Raw genomic sequence first — 22,405 nt, forward strand, 5'->3', positions numbered from 1 at the left:
CAGGCCAGGAAGCTCCAGTGGCCTGAGGGTCCCGGATTCCACTGGCGGCAAGGGAACTCCCTCCCCGCACCCCCAGCATTGACTCCTCTGTTCCAGGAGCTGGACCCGGACTGCATATGACGCCTGCCTCCAGCCCTGCTCTTCCCAGAGCCCTCCTGGGTCTGGCCTGGGCCAGGCCTGCCCTCCAGGGACTCCCACAGGGTGCTGGGCTGCAGGGCCCCGCCCATTCCCTTCTGCGCAAACCTTGGGTGCTCTCCCCTCCCACTGTCCCCTCCTGGACTGTCACTGTTCCTCCTAGGGGGCAGTGATGGAAGAGGCCCACCTATCCATATGTCCCCCAGTTCCCTCGGTCACCCCGACCCTGGCAGGAGGGTTAGGCTGGCCTCGTGATCCCCAGGACAGGCTGTCCTGAAACGGCTCACCTCACCTGAGTGAGCCCAGTGTCCCACTCAGACAGAGCTGGGCCGCCATAGAGGACCCCACAGGACGGCTTATTTAAAATTGTGATTATGGTAAAATGTGTTCCGATTTCAGGCATCTCTGAGGGTTCACCTGAGTGGTGTGAAGGGTGCCCACATCCTCATGCCTCCAGAATCTTCCATCTTCCCAAACTGACTCTGTTCCCATGAAACACTCCCCTCCCCAGCCTCGGTCCCCACCCTATGAATCAGAGCCTCAGAGCCTTGGGTCACTGGGGTCACAGCGTGTGTCCTGTGCCCGCCACCTTCGCTCAGCGCGGGGTGTCCCCAAGGGGCTCTGGTGAGAGGCGGGCATCCTTCTGGCTGGGCAGGTGGAGGGGGCCCCTCACCCAGGAAGGGTGGTGGAAGCCAGAGAGGCCCTGAGGGTGAGGGTTTGAGGGCAGATGTGTGGGGGTGGGGCCGCAGTAACTACAGGCCAGCAGCAAATGGACAGCTCACGGCGGCCAGCAGAGAGCATTTTTAATGGTCCCTAAAGCCCTCAGCCAGCCAGTGCTGAGCTCAGCATCCCCTCGGTGAGACTGGGAGGGGCGTGGGGCAGCCCAGGACCACCTCAGACATCCCCTACTGCCGCCTCTTCCCTGCCAGGACCCCCAGAACCCGCCCAAGAACTCAGGGGCAGGGGACAGAGCCCTGCGGGTCCCCAGACCCTGGTGTTGATCCTTCCATGCTGGGCCGGAACTGCCCTGCCCTTGGGGTCTCTGCAGGGATATTCGGAAGCTCCATCAGCACCCCCGCCCTATTTGTCACAGGGCCCATTAGGTGCTGACAGTTGCTTCCCCATCTGCCTGGCTGGGGCGGGGCCAAGGCCCCAGGGGCCCATCCATCTTGGACCCCCGGGGTCTTCCTCTTCCACCTTGGTCTGGGCTGGAGGCCTCTGAGGGCGGCCTCCCCCAACCCAGGCTCGGCGGGGGGCCGGGAGGGGGGGCAGGTGTCTTCCGAGAAGGACAGCAGGAAGGAAGCGTGGGAGGAGGCGGCTCCTTGGCCAACAGGGCAGCGCAGGGTGGTCCCAGCACCACCACAGTCCAACCCTGGGGGCACCAGAACCCGGGGACACCTGCCTGGGCTGGGGGAGCCTGGAACTGATTTGTTAGCTCTCCCACCCGACCAAGCTCATTCAGCTGGGGCTTTGGGGCTCAGCTGCCTATCACCTGGGCGGGAGGGTTTGTGGGAGGCCAGCTAGGCTCCAGGCAGCCCAGACAGCGTCCAGCCACCGGCCTTGTGGGACTGGGTGCCAGGTGCGGGGGAGGGAGCCAGCAGCTCCCCAGGGTTCCCCTTGGTTCAGCACCCAGGCCCAGCTGTGGGTGCTGGGGACCCAGGGCTTCTAGGAGCCTCCTCTGGGCCTGTGGGGAGGGTCTGGCAGCTTCTTCACTCTTCCCAGAGGGTGTGGGCAGGCCTTGGGTACAAGAGATAGCCTGGCCTGGCGCTACAGCTGCCCTGGGGTCAGGACTGCCTGGCAGGCTGTGGTTTATTTATATGACCAGCTTATTTATAGGGTTCTTGATGGGAGGTGCGGGCCCTGGCCTGCACCCCAGAGATACACAAGCCCCACCGCAGAGGGGCAAGGACGTACCCCTGGGCCATAGCCAATGCCCACTACTCCTCCGGGAGGCAGTCCTCAATTGCACACCCCCCTCCCGAACCCACCTCCTCCCTCGGTGGGGAAGCAGAGGCCACAGAGGTGAGTGTCAGTGGAGGCGTGCCAGGACACAGCGCAGGACACGATGATGACATCAGTCTGACGTCACCACCCCTATTGAGCCCTGGCTCCAGGCTGCCCCCCATGCTCACTGTGATCCTGCTGGCTGTGGCTCCGTGAGGGTTGGGGGTGTCAGGGGCACCGGAGCTGGGCAGGGCTGAGGCGGTATGGACCCAGCCAAGCTCTGTGGCCACCAGACTCCCCTCCTGCCCTTTACACAGGGTCTCCAGATAAAATTCAGGACACCCAGGTACTTGTGAATTTTAGACAAGCAATGAATTTTTTTTTGAGTATAAGTATATCCCAAACAGTGCATGGGATATACTTACACTAAAATGGTTTTGTTGTTTTTTTAAATCAGAACTCTAAATGTAACTCCGCCCCCTGGATTTTTGTTTGCTAAAGCTGGCTGCCCTCCTGGCACTGGGCAAACACCTGCCTAGGAGCCCCCAGAGGAGAGAAAGACCTCGCCTTGGCAGGGGTGTGTCCCGGGAGGCTGGGACAGGCTGGCCACCCACACATCACTGTCCTTGCCCTGTTTCCTCCATATTTCAACTTACCACTTGCCCTGTGCCCCCGCCCCTGAGGCCCGGATTAATTTGGGAAGGACAATGTTTATATTAACCATTCATTTATCGACGTCTGCTTGCTGGGTCAATGGCCAAATTTATTGTCTCACAAGATGGGCCGCATCGAGCTGCGTGCAGCCTCCACCCTCCCCTGACAGCCGGGGCGGTCGGCCGCTGTCAATACGCAGACCGCTGACCTTGCGCCTGCAGTCTGCTGGGGGCTGGGATCTCCTGGAGAGGCTTCTGGAGCAGGAAAGGGGTGGGCAGTGGGGTTCAGCCCTGCACCACCTCATTGCTGTGCTCAAGGGCCCACACTCACCCCCACAGCAAGGGGGGCACTGACACAGGCTGAGGGTCGGGCCCAGGCAGGGAGAGGGTACAAGCCCTAGAAGAGAGGCCCCTGGGGACCCCGGGCCACAGCCCCACTGGGCAGCTGCTAAGGGCTGGCTCGGGCTGCCAGTCTGATGGCAGAGGCAGTCACCAGATGGCCCCGTGAAAGACAAACAGTTTCATGGGCTGAGGAAAGGAGACTCTGGGGGTCCCAGGCTCCTGAGGAGACACCATCTTGGACCCCAGCGGGGGGCATCTGGAGGAGGGAGGGGCAGAGAAACCTGGGGAGGGGACAGAAAACCTGGGGCCTGGCTGCCCCCCACCCCAGTCACCGGGCTGTCATCTGGGCAGAGAGGAACACTAAGGACCTGTGATGGGGTAGGCACAGGTCTTGGGACACCCGTGCCTGCAGGCCGGCCCCACAGGCTGGCTGAGGGCGGGAGGGGTGGGACTGTGCCAGGCCCCCTCCACCCCTGGGGCATAGTCCATGTGGGCCTTGCTCTCCCTCCATCTCACAACATCCTGCGGTGCCTTCAGGCGCCACTCCACACCCCTCTCCAGGAAAGACCCTGACCCCCAACTCCCAGGAGTCCCTCGAACCCTCATAACCTCAACAGACACACCTGGCAACACTCCTCAGAGGAGCAGCTCGGGCACCCCAAGCTGAGGCCAGTGCCCCCCTGGGCTGCGCCCGGACTCCGGTCTAGAACCACCGGGCTCTCTGCTCTTGGACAGCTCAGTGCATTCATTCAGCAGCGGGCCCTGCTGAGCGTCGCCCAAGCGCGGGGCCCTGACAAACAGCTGTGACCCAGTGGACTAAGACGCCTGCCCTCCAGGGCCTGGGTGTGCAGCTGGGTGGGGGCGGGTCCAGCCACAGTGTCCATCGGCAAGGCGGGAGGGGCTTGCAGGCAAGGTGGGGACCTGCATGGGCATGGTATGCGTGCTGGGTCTGTGGCCCCCTGTGCGGGGGTGAGTGGCGGCAGAGCTGAGAGGAGGCTGTGCAGGGGTGACAAGGCATGCCAGTCATGTGGGAGGTGGGAGAAGGGGGTCCAGGGTGAGCAGCGGGCTCGAGATGGGGGCGTCTGCTGGAGCCTCTTCCCGGCTGCCCAGTGCCCAGACCTCAGGGACACCTCGCCAGCCTCCCCTACCCACCTTCCCTCCACACTCTGGGCTGTGCTGCGCCCCATGGCCACCAGACGGCGTGCAGAGCCCAGCAGGCATACATGGCCTGGGGGGTGGCAAGGGGGCCTGGCCAATGGGCTCATTTGTTGGCCGGGGCAGGCAGTCAATGGCCTGGGATAGCAGAGGCGCTGATTAAGATGCCACACTTGAGTTAGGACCTCCTGCAAGTGGTGATGAGCAATTGATCAGCTTGTCAGGGGAGCCGGCCCAGAGATGGGGAGGAGAGGGGTGGGGAGAGGAGAGGAGAGGGGACGGGAAGGGAGAGGGGAGGGGAGGGGAGGGGAGGGGAGGGGAGAGGGGAAGGGAGGGGAGAGGGGAGGGGAGGGCAGAGGGGACGGGAGGGGAGGGAAGGGGAGGGGAAGCAGGGTGGGAGAAACAGAGGGTGGTGTGGGGGAGTGCGATGAGAAGAGACAGGGAGATGAAGAGAGACAGAGACAAAGGAGGGGCATATCCAGCGCAATCTTGCCCACAGCCCGAGCGTTATCCCACCTGTGACCCAGGGCTGGGAGGCGGGTTGGAGAGCCTTGGGACAGGTGGACCCCAGCCCCTCAGCACTCCCTTGCCCGGCATCCCCTCCAACGGGGCGGGGCATCCTGGCTTGCAAGTCTTTCTCTTGTTTCCATTTGTATGTAGAATTTACAGGCTTTTTTGTTGAGCATTTTAAAATTTACAGAAAAGTGAGCAGAAAGTGCAGAGCCGCTGCCTTGCCCTCGACCTGCCCCCACCCCCCCATCCCCCCCACCCCCCTCACTTATCCCCACAGTGCTCCGTTTGGCATCACTGATGAGCCGCAGGGCTCGCCCAAAGTCTGCACTGACACTGGGGCTCACCCCAGGTGTGCCACGTGGGTTCTGGTGCACACTGCTGTTTCCACCGTCGTGGCACCGCACCACCCTCAGCACCCCTGCTGCTCCCCCAGCCCTCCCTCTCCCGACCTTGGCAGCCGCAGACTCTTCCCTTCCCTGTGGGTTTGCCTTTCCCAGAGTGCCTTCTGGTGGGATTCACAGCACATGGCCCTTTCAGAGGGCGTCTTTCCCTTAGAAATGTGCCTCAAAGGCTCCTCCGGGTCTTTCCGGGGCTGGAGAGCTCCTTCCTTGTGGTGCTGAGTAACATCCCCCTGTCTGGAGGTTTGGGGCTGATCTCCCAACCCCGCTCCAGGCTTGGCACCGAAGAACAGAGCTGCCTTGATATCCGCATGGGGGTTGGTCAGTTTCTGCTCATCTGGGTGAACACTGAGAGGCCGCTCCTGGACTGTGTGTGGTGAGAGTGTGCTGAGTGTCCTAAGCAGTGCCCAGCTGTCCCGCCGAGGCTGCCCCATCTTCACGGCCACTGCCATCTGTGCCTCTTGCCACTCCCACCTTCTCTCTGTGCTTCTCCGTGGCTGGCCACACAGCGTTCTCCTTTCAGCTTTAGACATTCGCCCTTGCCTTCCTTCGACAGAACACGAATCTCCTGCCCCTGACCCCAACTGCCTCTTGCTTGTCATCACCAGCTGTGGTCACAGCAGCGGGTCTGGTTGGTCACCCTGGACAGCGTAGATACAGTGTAGATACTGCCCACAGTCATGGCGGCCTGCGGGCTGCACTGTCTTGAAGTCAGGCGTGCACTTTCTGTCTCTGTCTCGCTCTGTCTCTTTCTCTCCCTCTCGCTCTCGTCTCCATTCCTGTCTCCATCCCCACCCCTGTGTCTCTCCTGCTCACTCACCCCCACATGGCCTGTCCCCACACTGAGTGTCAACAGCATGATTTCAGGACCTTTTGTTTTGGTTTTTGAGACAGGGTCTCGCTCTGTCGCCCAGGCTGGACTGCTGTGGTGCAATCACAGCTCCCTGCAGCCTGGACCTCCTGGGACTCCAGCGATCCTCAAGCAGGTGGGAGGTTCTGGGGGTGCCCCCTTTCCACCCCTGGGGCTGAGATCACCTTTCAGTCTCAGTCGGGCCCCACCTCAGCCTCCAGAGTAGCTGGGACTACAGGCTGTTGCCACCACACCAAACTAATTTTTAAATTTTGTGTTGAGGCGGGATCTCACTAGGTTGACCAGGCTGGTCTCGAACTCCCCAAGGGCTCCTGCTAACTAGGCCTCCCAAGGTGGACTTCGGGCCCATCTCTCTCCAGTATGTCCGTCATTCTGGGATGACACAGTCACTGCCCTGTGGCGGCTTCCCCCGGCTTTTCCTGGAACCCTCGTCTTCTTCCTTCCTGGTTTTCTCTCCCATTTCTAGAGTGCGTTGCCTGCTCGCTCCCTCAGAAAGGGAATACGGGGCCAGGCGTGGTGGCTCACGCCTGTAATCCCAGCACTTTTGGAAGCTGAGGCAGGCAGATCGCCTGAGCTCAGGAGTTCAAGACCACCTGGGCAACATGGTGAAACCCCATCTCTACTAAAATACAAAAAATTAGCTGAGCATGGTAGCACATGCCCGTAATCCCAACTATCCAAGAGGCTGAAGCACGAGAATCGCTTGAGCCCGGGAGGCGGAGGTTGCAGTGAGCCAAGATCGCACCACTGCACTCCAGCCTGGGTAACAGAATGAGACTCTGTCACAAAAAAAAAAAACAAAGAAAGAAAGAAAAAGGAGGGAGGAAGGAAGGAAGGAAGGAAGGAAGGAAGGAAGGAAGGAAGGAAGGAAGGAAGGAAGGGAGGAAGGAAAACAAAAGGAACGTGGAAGGCAGACCTCCCAGCCTTTGCCCACCCTGAAGCGTCCTCCAATCCCCATGGCAGCGGGTGGCCTGGCGGCCATCCCTGGCATGGAAACTGATTGTGAAGAGGCTGTTTATCGGTGGTCTTGCTCCTGGGGAGGGCCCCGCCTTTCTGGTGTCCTTCTTTGTGTGTGACCTGCTCCTCCAGCCCCCAAGCCTTTAGGTGCTCCCCTTCGTCCTCAGGGCTGTGAAGTTCATGCTGACATGTAGGTCACCAGGTGTCAAAGGAGGTGCCCAGAACCGAGAAGGGGGGATGTGTCACTGTCGTTGGCAGGACCTGGCTGATCTTGTGCAATCCTTGGCGCTCCGGGGACAGCTGTGTGCACCCTGGGACCCTCCCAGGGAAGCTCTCACCTCTTCATCTGGTGGAGGGTCCTGCCACAGGGTCCCCATCCCCAGACAGTCCATCCCGGAGCTGCCCCACCCATGCCCATCCCCCACCTCAGTCACAGCCTGATTTGGTGGCCACGGGAGTCCAGGTCCAGGCTGGCAGCTGGCTGGATACCCAGGCAGGTCCTGGGGAGAACCCCTGGTCACCAGAGGAGAGGCTGGGGCAGGCGGGAGGCTCTGGGGTTGCCCCCCACCCCCAGGGCTGAGGTCACCTTCCAATCTCAGTTGGCTGCATTATTCATGGCCCGGCAGAGTGGCCTGAAACCCAACCCCAAGGCTCCAGTTCCCTCTGGCAGGGCCAGGAGGGCTGGGCTGACTGGGGATGCCTTGCCCAAACCCCAAGGAGCACTGTGGGTGGGGGGTGTACCAGTCAGAGACAATTAGAGAGGGGTGGTATTGCTTCTGCCACCCAGCTGGGGCCCTGACCTCTCCAGCCCCTGTGTCCCTGCTATTGGGTCCCCCGGCGCGGCTGGTCTCTGGCCTCTCTGACTGGCTGTGGGTCCCTGCAGGGTCATGTCAGATACCACCTCCACCAGGAAGCCCTCCCTCTCGCTGCTATCCCTATGCTTCCTGCAGGCCCTGGTGATCCAGCCATGTGGTCAGCTGGGCCTCCGCACATCCCTCCCAGAAGTCTGTGGGCTTCTACCCCCCGCTGCCCGCTGCCCCTGCTGGGGAATCCCCTGTCAGCGAGGGAGGCCTGCCCTGCCTTCCCCAGCAAGATCCCACTCTTTCCTTGTCCCATCCTGCACGCCTGACCTGATGCCAGGTGTTCCTTGGAGCAAGTGGCAGTGTTGCGGGTGTTTGTAAAATTGCAGCTCCTCGGCCGGCCTGGGCCTCAGAATCCCCAGGGTGGGGCTGGGAATCTGCACTGGGGTAGTTCCTGGTGTCCCTGCCCCTGACAGCAGGGGAGGGGGCTTGGAGGGAGCCTGTCCCTGGACTCCTCCCCAGGACCCCTCACTGGGACCCTGACAGAACTAGAAGGGGCTCAGGAACCTGCAGCTGAGAAGCCCCTTCTGCCCTTCGCCTCCCTCCGTGGCTGCCCCATCTCAGCTTCGAGTGCGCCCACCCCTGAGAAAATTAGCGATCTGTGACCAGCACATTCCACTTGGCTCAAAAGTATTTGACTGGGAAAACCATGAGCAAAGAATTTCATTGCTTTAAAAAAACACATTGAGCGCTGGTTGGAATCAAATTCTTTTTATTTTAATCAAGTGTATTGGTCCGAGGGGTTTCTAGGAGAAAGCCCCACCCACTCCTAGCATCCCCGGTCATCAGGAGGCCCCTGCCAGGCCTCCACCTCCAGCTGTTTGCCTTCAGGCAGGACTGTGCCAGCTTCCAGCTCACTCTCTCTGCCAGCCTGGGCTCCCAAGGCAGATCTGAGGTGTCCCCAACACAGCCCAGGGGGGCAGGACGCCTGGCTCAGCGCAGATGCAGGCTGAAATCCCAAGGCCTGCAGGCCCTTCTGCAGCCACACCCCAGGGACCTCAGCCTCCTGACGGCTCCTGCTTGCCAGCCACCAAGACAGCTGCACCCCAGCCCTCACTCCCTCAACTCCCTGGCCCTGCGTGGCCCCGGCCAGCCTGAGTGCTTTGCAGTCCACACTGCCTATTGCCACCATCTCCTCTTCCAAGGACTGGGGGGATGTGCCCCTATGGGGCCCCCACCCCCACCTCTACCCACAGCACTGGGCCTGGTGGGACGTGAGGCTCAAGGCCACCCACAGCAGCCAGGAGGGAGGGCTAGGATCCCTCCCCTTCAGCCAGGGGACCCGGTAGGCTGGCCTGGCCTCCCCCGCAGGACCCAGGTGGAAGGGAACTCTGCCCAGGGCCTGCTCCCCACAGTGGCCCTCAGGGACAGTGGAGGAGGCCGCCTCCTCACAGGCTTCCTCCCCAACCCCAGGCAGCCTCAGCTATTCCCAAGAGGCTCTCCTGGGCCCCCATCCGAAAGCTTCCTCAGCCCACAACCCCTGGAGAAGGCAGAGGTAGGAAGGAAGGCTGGAGGACCCCTGCTCTGCTCAACCAAGCTCTGCCCTGACTGCCTCGGGCTGGCCTGGGCGCTGGTGCGGCTCAGAGCCGAGGACGGCAGGGCCTGGAATCTCCGCCTGGTAGGTCATGACGCTTCCTGGTAAGGGGACTTCAGGGCTGATCACACACCCGAGTGGGACTGGCCACCACCCCAGGGGCAAAGCCACTGTCCCCGGTCTCCCGCCCTGTGCCAGGCCCCACTGCAGCCATGCACAAGCTGCCTGGGCCCCCCACACCCCATCACAGGCTCTGCTGCTGGCCTGGCAGAAACTAAGAGGGGCCCTGGGGTCCTGGCACCCACAGCCTGAGGGGAAGGCAGGTACCAGCCCGGCCCACAGGGTGGAATCGGGGTGCTGGTCCCTCGCTGAGTGAGGGATCGTCCTCAAAAGACTGCCTGGCTCAGGCCCAGTCTACCAGGCTGTGCCACTGACCCTCCCCAGGGACCCCTCTCGGCAGGGACTCCCCAGGCCCAACCCAAGCCATCTTTCCCTGCGGGGCATCGTCCTGCTGGGTGCTCAGTTGGCGTCTCCGTGGCGAGGGGCCCCAGGACTCTTGACAAGGAGAGCTCAGTGGCTGATGGTTCAGTGGGCCACCGGAAGCTCAGACCGCATGAGGGTGTCCGTGGGGGGCAGGCCTTGTCCTCACCCTCTCAGGAGGTCCCAGGCTTCTCACCCTGTGCCCGCATTTCTCGCCTCTGCTCTCGCCTACTCCTCGCCCGCCCTCGCTGTTGTCCCCCTTGTACCCCGCAGGAGCAGACCCCGCGCACGTGCACTGGCCGCTCGGGGGCCCCCCTAGCTGGGCAACTGCGGGGAAACAGCTGTACCCGCGCGCGGTACCCCCACCCCACCCGCCAGGTCGGGGCAGTCCCGGGCCCCGGCGGTGGCAGTCGCGTGTCACCTCTCCTGCCATCCGCGCGGCGCAGCGGGCACGTGGCCCCTCCAGATAAGCAGAGCCCGGGGCCCCAGCTCGCTTCCTAGCGGCGGGCGGAGGGCAGCCCCGGGCAGCGCCATCTGGCGCCCCTACCCTGTGCGCTCCTACCCCCCACGCCCGCTGCCGTCTGTCGGTCGTGGAGCCGCGATAGGCCACAGGCTCCCGGCCAGGAGGGAGCGCCAGCCCCTCCCCTGTCCCGATGTCCCCAAACCCAGGCTCAGCCCCTCCCTCCTCGTCCGGATGACACCCCTGGGTCCTGGAATGCTGCTAGGGGGCTGGAGACCGGAGAAGAAGCAGGTGCACGGGGAGGTAGGTGTCCTGCCCTCTGCGAGGAGCCCACCCCCTGGACCTTCTCCTAAAGCTAAGATCGGGTTCAAGCACCAGCCCATCCCGCCTCGCCCCGGTCCCCGCCCGGCCCCTGCCCTGATCTGCCCCGCCCTTTCCCGGCTCCGCCCCTCCGGCCGCGACCCCGCCCCTTCCCGGTCCCGCCCCTCCGACATCGGCCCCGCCCATTCCCCGCCCACCCTTTCCTTTCCCGGCTCCTGCCCCGCCCTGTCGTGCCCGCCTCTGCACTGGGATCCCTCCAGCCCCAGCAAGTTCCTCAGGTGGTCCCAGCCTCTGAATCCCCCTCTGCTCTCCCAGAGCGCCTCAGGCAGAGCAGCCAGGATGGGGACCAGGCCCGCCTCACCGGGAATGAGCCTGTCACCTGCTCCTCCCACCCCGCAGCAGGCACGTCTGTCATCAGCACCCACCTTACAGCTGAGGTCACTGAGGCTCAGCGAGCGAGCGAGCGCCAACCTACAGGGCCCCTCTGTTCTCCTCCTGGGAAAAGAGGGTGTGGTCCTACTGCCGCCCTGGTGACCCAGGCCTGGCTGGGATGGAGGCCGGGGCTGGTGGGCTGGACAAGAGTGGCAGGAGGTCTCTCCGGACAGTCCCCAACCCCCAGTCTCCCCACCTATCCCCAGGCTTCCTTCCATCAGCCTTCCCACCCCCTAGCCCCTCTCCTTGCCCCACGAGCCAGTTGGGGAGGGGCCGCTCAGAGGAGAAAGACTCCAAGGTGTGGGGTCTGGCCATGCTCACCTGCCTCTCACCTGATGCCATGTTCAGGTTCCCGTGGACCTGTGGCTGCTTGGAGAGGCCAAGGGTCACAGATGGGGCCAGGATACTGTGGTGAGGAGTGAGTGTGCTGCCCTGGGGGCAGAGGCTGGACAGGGCCAGTGGCTGGAGGCTCCAGGACACACTCTGCCCCTGGAGGCTGCCCGGAGAGGGCCTGAGGCCCAGCCCCCAGGACGCTCGGCTGTCCTTGGGCAGCGATACTGAGGGGTGTGTGACAGAGGAGAGAGCCCAGCACAGGGAGGGGTGACCAGGCCTGAGAGTCACAGAAGGACAAGAGAGGCCACAGGCCGTGGCCAGAACCAGGGAGATTGGGGACCATCAGAGTTGGGGGTCAGGCTGGGGGTGGGAGGAGGGTCAGGGCCTGGGGGCCCAAGCCAGAGGTGCAGACATCACAGCCAACAGCTGGGGCTAAGGGTAACAGGAGGCAGAGATGAGGGCACAGGGGCCGGACAAGGGCCAGGTAGAGGGTGGGGGCCAGGGTGAGGGGTGGGGGCCACTTCCTGGGGATACAGAGAGCAGAGCTGTCCAGGCTGGGGAAGGGGGCTTGGTGCCAGGTTGCCCTTCACCCTCCTTCAGTCTCAATAAAGTCACTAATTAGCATCCTGACCACTCAATTAGTTAGGCTGCATGTGCTTAATTATGACAGAGTGCACCGCTGGGGGCAGACAGTGCCATCAGCTCCCCCAGCCCCAGGAGCCAGGGTTTATTGACCAGAAAAGACACATGAGGAGACCGTGGCCCGCAGCCCTGCTTCCTGATGCAGGGCAGGGTGAGCGGAGGGGTAGGGAGGCAGGCGGGAAGACCCCCACCCTGAGCATCTACAGGGGTTCCCATATCCTCTGCTCAGCTCCCGCAGGCCCCTGGGAGGGAGTCCTCCCCACTCCACACCTCTGGCCTCTGACTTCCACCTGTACCTGCCTCTTTCTCTCAGACTGCGGTTACCTGAAGGGGTCCAGGCAGGGTGGGTTCATGGCCTGGTGCCTCCAAGTGGAGGCCACACCACTTCCCAGCCCTTTGCTCCTGGGGCCTGGAGCAGATGTGTCTGAGTCAGCTACTCTTTGTAGCCTCTGTTGGGCTGACAGTGACTTCAGGAATGCTGTCCTCCTGCCGCACTCTGGACCTGTTGGCCATGCTGTTCAATTTAGCAAACGTTCTTCCTCACCGCCAACCACAGTTGGACAATCTCAGCCCTGGAGACACCGCCTTATTTACCACTTCGTGAGTAAAAATGGTCCTTTTTTTTAAATGGGGTCTCCTTCTGTTGCCCAGGCTGGAGTGCAGTGGCGCAATCACGGTTCCCTGTAGCCTGACCTCCTGGGCTCAAGCGATCTTCCCCTCAGCCTCCCAAGTAGCTAGGACTACAGGTGCACACCACCATGCCCAGCTAATATTGTTTATTTTGTGTAGAGACAGGGTCTAGCTGTGTTGCTCAGGTTTGACCTTTAGTTTTTCTCAGAATTTCAAGAGGTTGTGTCTTACCATGCAACTAGCAAGGCTCTGGTCCAAGTAGGAACTGATGGTACATTGGGCAGTGATGATGGTGGAGATGGTGGTGGTGGTGATGATGATGGCAATGATAATGATGATGGTGATGGCAGTGGTGGTAGTGGTGATGGTGCTGGTGGTGCTGGTGATAGTTATGATGATGGCAGTGATGGTAGTAATAGTGATGATAATGGTGATGGTGGTGATGGTGGTGGCAGTAATAGTAATGGTGATGGTGGCAGAGAGGGTGGTGGTGGTGACAGTGATGTCAGTGGTAATGGTGGTGGTGACGGTAATGGTGATGGTGGTGCTGGTGATGATGGTGATGATAGTGGTAGTGGTGGTGATGGTAGATGATGATGCTGATAGTGGTGATGGTGATGGTGGTGATGGTGATGGTGATGGTGGTGATGGTGATGGTGGTGATGGTCATGGTGATGGTGGTGATGGTGATGGTGATGGTCATGGTGGTGGTGGTGATGATGGTGGTGATAGTGGTGATAGAGCCAAGAGGCTCTTGGGACCATGTGGCTGGGACTGAGGGCAGTGTAGACACAGCTGACCCTTCCATGAGGGTTCTGCCTGGCTCTAGTAGCTTCTATTCTGAACACAGCCTGGTGAGTGTCTGAAGGATGGTCCCCTTGTTAAGTGAAGGAAGGGCAGGCCTGTGGATTTCAGGGGCCCCAGAGGACTGGGAGGACATTTAGTGGGGGCGGGGTCCTCACCAAAGACTCAGTGGGCTCTGGAGTTCCTGTGTGTCCTGAGACCTGGACCTGACATCACCCTCTGGATGGCCTCTGGCCTCCACCTGGGCTGGGGTGTCCCAAGAACAGAGAAGGGCCCAACTATTGTTGGGGACCCCAGCACTCTCTGTCCAACTGAGCCTGGGGCCTGGGTGGCAAATGTGGGCATTGCAAAGAGAGAGTGGTAGGACTGGGAGGAGGCTCAAGCCCTGGGTGGGGCCTGGGGGGTGCCGAGTCCACACCTCCGAGGTGGTGAGTGGTGCAGACAGCTGGTGCCTGTGGGTCCCTAACAGATGTGGCCGAGGAGTGGGCCCCTCAGGTGTCCACGTGGCATAACCCTGCTGTGACTGAAGCCGCCAGCCTGGGTTGAACGTTCTTCAAGATTTCTGCCTTCATTTAACAAGTGTCTGTGGCACTCGTGTTGTGTTCCAGGCACTCCATGCAGCCAGATCAAGGCAGGGAAGTCCCTACCCAGGAGCACTCATGTCCCAGTAAAGATGGAGGCCACAGGGCTTGCCCTGTGAAGCCAGCAGGCCCCGGGGGCTGGCTGTGATGAGGACCTCAGAGTCCTTTGGGGAATCTGGTGCCCAAGTCAAACCCAGATGGAAGCCTGGAGCTGCCCTCCAGGAGGGGGGAGGGAGCGCTCTGTCCTGAGGTATACAGCTTCATCCTAGCTCCTATGGGGTGCCTCTTGGGGTCCCCCAGCCTAGGAAAGAGGCCCCATCAGCTCTGGGAGACTGAGAGCCTGGAGTCTTGGCCTCTGAAGGCTGCGTTTCCTGGATGGCAAAGCCCAGCAGGACCCTGGCACCAGGGGGCCTTAGGCAGGCAGTTGGTCCCAGGCAAAGGGCAGAGCTGCCCCAGCTGAGAGGGCGGAAGGCCATGTGCCCCCCCAACCACGGTGGGCGCTAGGAGTCAGATACAATTACTCTCTCAGTGTATCATAATTACTGCAAATAGCCCATTAAAGAGAAATTATCATCAATATGATATTAGCAGACAGCGGGAGAAATGAAGAAAGAAAAGTGCTTATTCTCTCATTGTCCCCTTAATGGGACAAGGGGTGGAGAGGCAGTGGCCCCTGTTCACTGACCTCGCCTCCCTGCCCACTGCGTGGGGCCAAGAAGGACCTGGCAGGCTGGGAGCCAAGGCCTGACCCCAGAACAAGCAGAGCAGGAAAAGCGGGTGCCATGGGTGGAGTCGGACCTGCCTCTGCCCACTGTCAGGGGCTCTGCTGTCCCCTCCCAAACCTGGCTTTAGTCCAGCTTGGGTGGCTCGGGCCTCCCTTGAGGTAGCCCCTGCTGCCCCCCGACCCCCGCCGTCAACCCTCCAAGGGAAGGCCCTGCAGTAGGAGGGGTCTTGGTTCAGCCTGTCCTGAGCTTGTGGCCCTTTAAATCCTGGGAATCAGGCTCCACTAGACGTGGCCTCTGGAGCACAGGCCTCTCCCAAACATCACCAAAATGACCAAAGAGGAAGAGGGAGGTGCCATCTGCAGGAAAGAGAGAACAGGAGTGGAGCAGCAGCCACCAGGGAGGGAAGAGGTGGCAAAGTGCTCCGTGGCTGCGGTGCCTATCTTGGCAGAGTGGAGCGGATGGTGAGCCAGAGGCTCAGCTGGGCCCGGGTGGGCATCTGTCAGAGCCATTAGGCCCCTCCCTGTGGCCTTTCCCAGCCACAGGGGACCCTGGGGAAACCGGGCCTGGGACCAGGCTCACCGGAGGGTGGACATGAGGCGCTCACTGAAGACAGGGGATTGAGTGACCATCACCAACCAAGCTCAGCCGCCTGCCCTTCCTCCTCTTAGCAATGACATCAGCAGCCCATAGTCCCCCAGGCAGGAGAGCAGAGGAGCCCCCACTGAAAAACTCAATGGCCAGAGGAAAAAGACCAGCCTCTCAAAATGATAGATTCCCCATTGCCTGTTCCTCTACAGAAAGGCCCATCTGCCGACAAGACCACTGCCACCCTCTGCCACCCTCCCTCCACCACCCCCTGCCACCCTCTGCCACCCTCCCTCCGCCACCCTCCACCACCCTCCGCCAGGGCACCAGAATGCCAGGCCTCACTCATGATCAGCTGAGCACCAGCAGGCAGGTGAGAAGAGCCTCGAGTGTGGAGCAGGTCAACCAGCAACAGAGCCAGGGAGACCCACGGAGTCCAGAGAGAACGGTAACAATGGCAGCAGCACCCAGAGACTGGCTCCCAGTGAGCTAAGCCCAGCCGCGACCCTTGGATGTGCCAGCTGATTTAATACTCATGATAAACCCAGTAGGTCAGTGCCACTATTATGAGAGAACAGAGGCACAGAAGGTCACATCCACCTCCCCAAAGTCAACAGCTAGGAGTGACGGAGCCAGGATTCTGCCAGGCAGGTTGGCCTCAGAAGCCACACTTCTTATCCCAATAATAAAAGTGAACAAGAATAGGATGAAGTTAGAGTGAGAGAGCGAGAGTGGTAACACTCATGCAATCAGAGAACAAGAGAAAGCTCAATGGAAACATGTATTCACTGGCAGGATTAAAACACAAAACAACAAATACAGAGAGACGGCCGGGCACGGTGGCTCACGCCTGTAATCCCAGCACTCTGGGAGGCCAAGGCAGGCAGATCCCCTGAGCTCAGGAGTTCGAGACCAGCCTGGGCAACATGGTGAAACCCTGATTCTACTAAAAATACAAAAATTAGCTGCGCATGGTGGGGCATGCTTGTACTCGGGAGGCTGAGGTGGGAGGATCGCTTGAACCCGGGAGGCAGAGGTTGCAGTGAGTCCAGGTCGCACCACTGCACTCTAGCCTAAGTGATAGAGTGAGATCCTATCTAAAAAAAAAAAAAAAAAAAATAGAAGGCAGTAAGGAAATATTAGAAAAATGCAGAATTGATCCAGGAGGTCCAACTTTCAAAGGAGTCAGAAAGAGAAAGGAGAGAAAAAGGTGGGGGATCAATGATCAAAGAACTAAACTGAGACCAGTGCCCAGAATGACAAGGCATAGGCCAGACAGCAAGGCTCACCCAAGTCCAGCACAATGCAAGTGACACTTATGCATCACTGTGGAATTGTAGGCCACTGGTGCCAAGGAACGCCCCAAAAAACTTCCAGAGTGGGGAAAAACAGTCACATGTGTCTCTCTCGCTCTCTTTTTTTTTAAGGATAAAGGGAATTCTTTTTTTTTTTTTTTTTTTGAGTCAGGGTCTTGCTCTGTTACCCAGGCTGCAGTGCAGTGGTGTCATCATAGCTCACTGCAGCCTCTAACTCCCGGGCTCAAGCAATCCCCCCACCTCAGCCTCCTGAGTAGCTGGGACTACAAGCAAGCACCACCATGCCCAGCTAATTTTTTAATTTTTTTGTATGGATGGGGGTCTCACTATGTTGCCCAGGATGCAGCCAGGTTGGTCTCAAACTCCCGGACTCAAGTGATACTCCCACCTGGGCCTCCAAAAGAGCTGGGAATACAGGCATGAGCCACCACGCCCAGCCACGTACTGTCTCATAAAAAGGCAAAGCAACCCCCAAATGCAGAAGGAGCTGAGAAGCCAAAGGAGGAGGCAGACAAGTTCAGCTTGTTGTTAGTGTGTTTTATGGGGGATCTTATGAACAGAAGAGTGGTCTTGGACAGCCACAAGACATGTAGATCTCCACACCATAATTCCCCAGACCCAGGGGGTATATACCATAGGGAAAGGGTACATGTGCTTCGGAGGGAATGGGGAGGAATTTGATCTAAAGGCAGGACTTACAGTATATGCTCTTATGCAAGAAACAACAGATAAACTGAAAATCTCAGAGGCATTCCTGGAACCAGTGTTAGTCAGAAGTCAGCATGGTGGATTAGCTTCCATGGTATGTTACTTTAGCCTCCACACATACCAAGGATTAGTAGTAAAGGTGGGGCCGGGTGCGGTGGCTCACGCTTGTAATCCCAGCACTTTGGGAGGCCGAGGCGGGCGGACCACGAGGTCAGGAGATCGAGACCACAGTGAAACCCTGTCTCTACTAAAAATATTAAAAAAAAAATTAGCCGGGCATGGTGGCAGGCACCTGTAGTCCCAGCTACTCGGAGAGGCTGAGGCAGAAGAATGGCATGAACCCGGGAGGCGGAGCTTGCAGTGAGCCGAGATCGCGCCACTGCACTCCAGCCTGGGCGACAGAGCGAGACTCCTTCTCAAAAAAAAAAAAAAAAGTAGTAAAGATAGAACTGGACTTCCAGTAACCACACAGAAGCTCAAAGACAGAGTACCTTACAGATGCTGAGGAAAAGAGACTCCCAACAGCAAATTCTATACCCAGCCAAACTATCTGTCCAGTGTGAGGAAATACTAATGACACTGTTAGATTTCTTAAATCTCAAAACACTTATCTCCCATGCATCTCTTCTGAAGTATCTGAAGGACGCTCCCCTACAAGGAGAAGTCAACCAAGAAAGAGAAGGGGGTGCCAACACAGGTGAGGCAGGAGGGGCCGGAAGGCCTGGAGAGCAGCCAGTCCAGCTGCGGCAGGAAACTGGATGGCTCCTGCTGAAAGGTATCCAGGGAAAATGGCCTTCCTAGATTACACAATGCGAGTTTCTGTGTGGAAGCCATGTCATGAGAGATTTCTAAAATGATTAGAGCATTTAGGAAGAATTTGTTATTGACACTTAGAAAACCAAACAAAGGAAAACCAGGAGGCAATTTTTAACTCCAGGAAAAACAAAGAAGTTGCTCAGGAAAGAGCATTTAATTATAGTATATAACTTTGTTCAGGCAAGAACAATCCTTACGTAGTCATGATAATGTAAATATGGAATATTTTTAAGCTAAAAGTATTGTGGGTTTGCTGTTGTTGTTGTTGTTGTTTTTGAGATGGAGTCTTGCTCTGTCGCCCAGGCTGGAGTGTAGTGGCGCAATCTCAGCTCACTGCAAGCTCCGCCTCCTGGGTTCACGCCATTCTCCTGCCTCAGCCTCCCGAGTAGCTGGGACTACAGGTGCCCGCCACCATGCCCAGCTAATTTTTTTGTAGTTTTAGTAGAGATGGGGTTTCACCGTTTTAGCCAGGATGGTCTCGATCGCCTGACCTTTTGATCTGCCCACCTTGGCCTTTTTTTGTTGTTTTTTTTTTTTGGAGACAAGGTCTCACTCTGTCACCAGGCTGGAGTGCAGTGGTGTGATGACAGCTCACTGCATCCTAGACCTCTCAGGCTCAGGCAATCCTTCCACCTCAGCCTCATGTGTAGCTGGGACTACAGGTGCATGCCACCATGCCCAGCTAATTTTTTTGTATTTTTGGTAGAGATGGGGTTTCATCACATTGCCCAGGCTAGTCTTAAACTCCCGGGCTCCAGCAATCTGCTTGCCTTGGCCTCCCAAAGTGCTGGGATTACAGGCACCAGCTGCTGCACCCAGCCTAAACTAAAAATGTTCACATAGTATATAGGGAGGATGTGGGGAGGGGAAGAGCAGATGTGTAATGGAGTGAAATCCTAAACAATGCCTACAATTAATACATCAAGAAATAGTAACATAAACATTTTATTTAGAGATTTGGAGGTGTACTAGTCTGTTCTCACACTGCTAATAAAGACATACCCAAGACTGGGTAATTTATTAAGAAAAAGAGGTTTAATGGACTCACAGTTCCACATGGCTGGGGAGGCCTCATAATCATGGTGGAAAGTGAAGGAGGAGCAAAGGCACGTCTTACATGGCGGCAGGCAAGAGAGCGTGTACAGGAAGGAGAACCACCTTTTAGAAAACCATCGGATCTTGAGAGACTTACTCACTATCACCAGAACAGCACAGGAAAGACCCACCCCCATGATTCAATTACCTCCCACTGGGTCCCTCCCATGACACATGGGGATTATGGGAGCTGCAATTCAAGATGAATTAGGGTGGGGACACAGCCAAAACATATCAGGAGGTTCCTGGAAGAAACAGAGTTGAAAGCAGTTATCTTGCTGAGTGGGGGACTCGGGGCATGGGCAGGAGACTGCTGAGTTTTGTTTTATGTCTTACTACATTTGATTTATAAAAAACAGATGTGCATATGTCACTTTGAAAAAACAAAACTGGATGTGGCTGATGCCAAAGTGACCTGCCCCAGAAGAGCTGCTAACAGAACAGCATCCCAGAAGGCCGCAGAAGGGCTGAAGAGCAGAGCCCACACCTGCTATGGGTCACAAGAGGCCCTGGAGGCCACGGAGGCCACAAGGGCCCAGGTGGGACTTGCAGAATGAGAGTCCCAGGCCTAAGTATAGAATCCCTGGTGGGCATGGAGCAGAGACCAGGTCAGTGGGAGGAGTTGTCAGACCCTGTGGAGTGCCCCACCTGTGTGCCAGGCCCAGAACTGGGCTCAACTCTGATGGTAGCAGGTGGAAAGTAGACTTCACTACTGTGGGAGTGGGGGCATTCCTGGGCACAGGGGGAAACCAGCTCACAGAACAGCCTGGGATCTTCCTGGAGGAGGTCGTTTTGGCCCAGATCCTAAAGGAAGAGTGGAAGCCTCAGGGGGCAGGTGAGAACAGGGACAAGAGAGGGTAGGTCTCAGGACTGACTGACCTGGAGCAAACTGTGGAACCAGAGAAGGGTTTAGAGGGTTGCTGCAGGACAGTGATGTCTGCAAAGATGCCTCTGGCTGCTGTCTGGAAAATGGACAGGGGAGGCTGGGCAGGGACTGGGCAGGGGTCTGGGCAGGGGCTGGACAGGGGTCTGGGCAGGGTCAGTCCATCTCCATCCTGCTTTCCTTTTCTTTCTTTTCAACAAATATTGATGGAGCACCTCCTCGGTGCCAGGCGCTGCTGCAGCCTCTAGGAAATGAACCATGGAAACACACGGACCCTGCCCTCCCGGCGCCAATGTCCTGGTGGCCAGGAGAGGTGAAGAAAATCAGCAAGAACCAGCACAGGAATCCGACTGTGGCAGCGCTGAGAGAAACAAGCTTGGAGGGGAAGGAGAGCTAGACAGGCTGCATGGGTGAGGCCAGCTTCTTGAAAATGGAGGTGTGAGATTTGAGGAGGGCTCTGGAGAGAAGAGGGAAGAGGGCCCAGGGGAGAGATGAGCAAAGGTTCTGGGGTACAAACTGGGCTCCCTCACTCCACGTCTGGAGTCATTCCACAGCTTCCTAAACCACCCACCCAGGCAACCCCATCCCCCTACCCACCCATCCACCCACCCACTCACCCCCAACCCCCCACCCACCCACCCATCCTCCCACCCACCCTCCAAACCCCTACCCACCCACCCACTCATCCTCCCACTCGCCCCAACCCCCTACCCACCCACCCACTCATCCACTCTCTCCACCCCCTACCCACCCACCCACTCACTCATCCACTCTTCCCCATACCCCCCACCCACTCACCCACTCATCCTCCCACTCACCCCCATACCCCCTACCCACCCACCCACTCACCAACCTACCCGCCCATCCATTCATGCACCCTCCTCCCACTCACCCACTCCCACCCATCCGCCATTCCCCCATGCCTCATCCTCCCATCCATCCATCTACCCACTCACCCACCCAACCACTCACCCATCTACCCACTCACCCACCCACCCGTCCATCCATCCACCCACCCATCATCCACCCACTCATCTTCCCATCCCCCCATTCCCCCACCATCCCATCCATCCATCCATCCATCCATCCACCCAAGTGACCATCCACCTATCCACTCACCCACCTGTTCACCCATCTACACATCATCTATTCACCCACCATCAACCATCCATATATCCTTCCAACCAGCCACTATCCTCCCCTGTTCCTATCCATCCTGCTGTCTTCTTCGTCTTTCTTGTCACACGTCCAGCTGTCTGTCCATTCATCCACCCATCATCTCATATGCTCCTTTTGTTTTTACCTCTTTCACCTTTCTCCATCTTCAAATGCAGATGTGATGGTTGGAGTGGAAGCTGACATTTTGGGCCAGGAGACCCTGGGAGTACAGGCCAAGATGAAAAGAGCCTCAATCCAGAGTGTTTTGTGAAGCAGTCACCACGGCCACCCTGGGCCATCAGCTTCTGGACTTTTACAACACAGAAATTAAATTTCCATTGAATTTGTTGGAGTCATTGTTCCTTTAGCTCTCTGTTACCTGTACTTACATCTCTCTGTGAGTCGCAGAGTTTTGCAGTTAAGGTATTCACATTATTGCGTCTCAAGGTGCCTCAGGTCAGAGGTTCCAAAGGTGAATGAGGGCACAGCTCTCAGTCTGAGACTCACAGTGGAGAAGCCTCCTCACCTTGCTCCTTCTCCCTGTCACCAAGAAAGGAGGTCCGGGGGAAGGAAGGGTTCCGTGTGGCCCTCCCGCCCCCACACTGTCCCTCTTGGATTCTGCTAGCCTGTGGGTGTGGGCAGCAGCTCAGCTTGGCCCTGGAATTTTCCATAAAGGTCTTTCCACGTAAGAATGATTAGACAACATATTTTGTACTCATTATTACATAGTGCGTTTTAAATGTTATTTACGTGTGCGTAGGTGGGTAAGATTTAATGGCTAAAGGGTGCTAGACAGCGGGAGCCAGGAGTGTGTCTGAGCTTGTCACATGAATTCCTGCAGAAATAACTCTCTTTTGGAGAATGCTGAACGTCATACCTTCCTGATCGTAACCTCAACGTGGCCCTAGGCACCCTGTCCAGGGCCCCAGAGTTTCTGAACTCAGCTTAAGTCAGCTCCCCAAACTTAGCAGAAAGTGGGAGGAGTTGGGGCTGTTCTGTCCCTAGTGCACAGGTCTGGGCAGGGCTGGGTTTTACCTTCTGGGAAGGGCTGTGGAAGGGAGGGTGAGGGGACAG

This window comes from Symphalangus syndactylus, chromosome 7, assembly GCF_028878055.3.
Source record: "Symphalangus syndactylus isolate Jambi chromosome 7, NHGRI_mSymSyn1-v2.1_pri, whole genome shotgun sequence".
NCBI classification, from domain to species: domain Eukaryota; kingdom Metazoa; phylum Chordata; class Mammalia; order Primates; family Hylobatidae; genus Symphalangus; species Symphalangus syndactylus.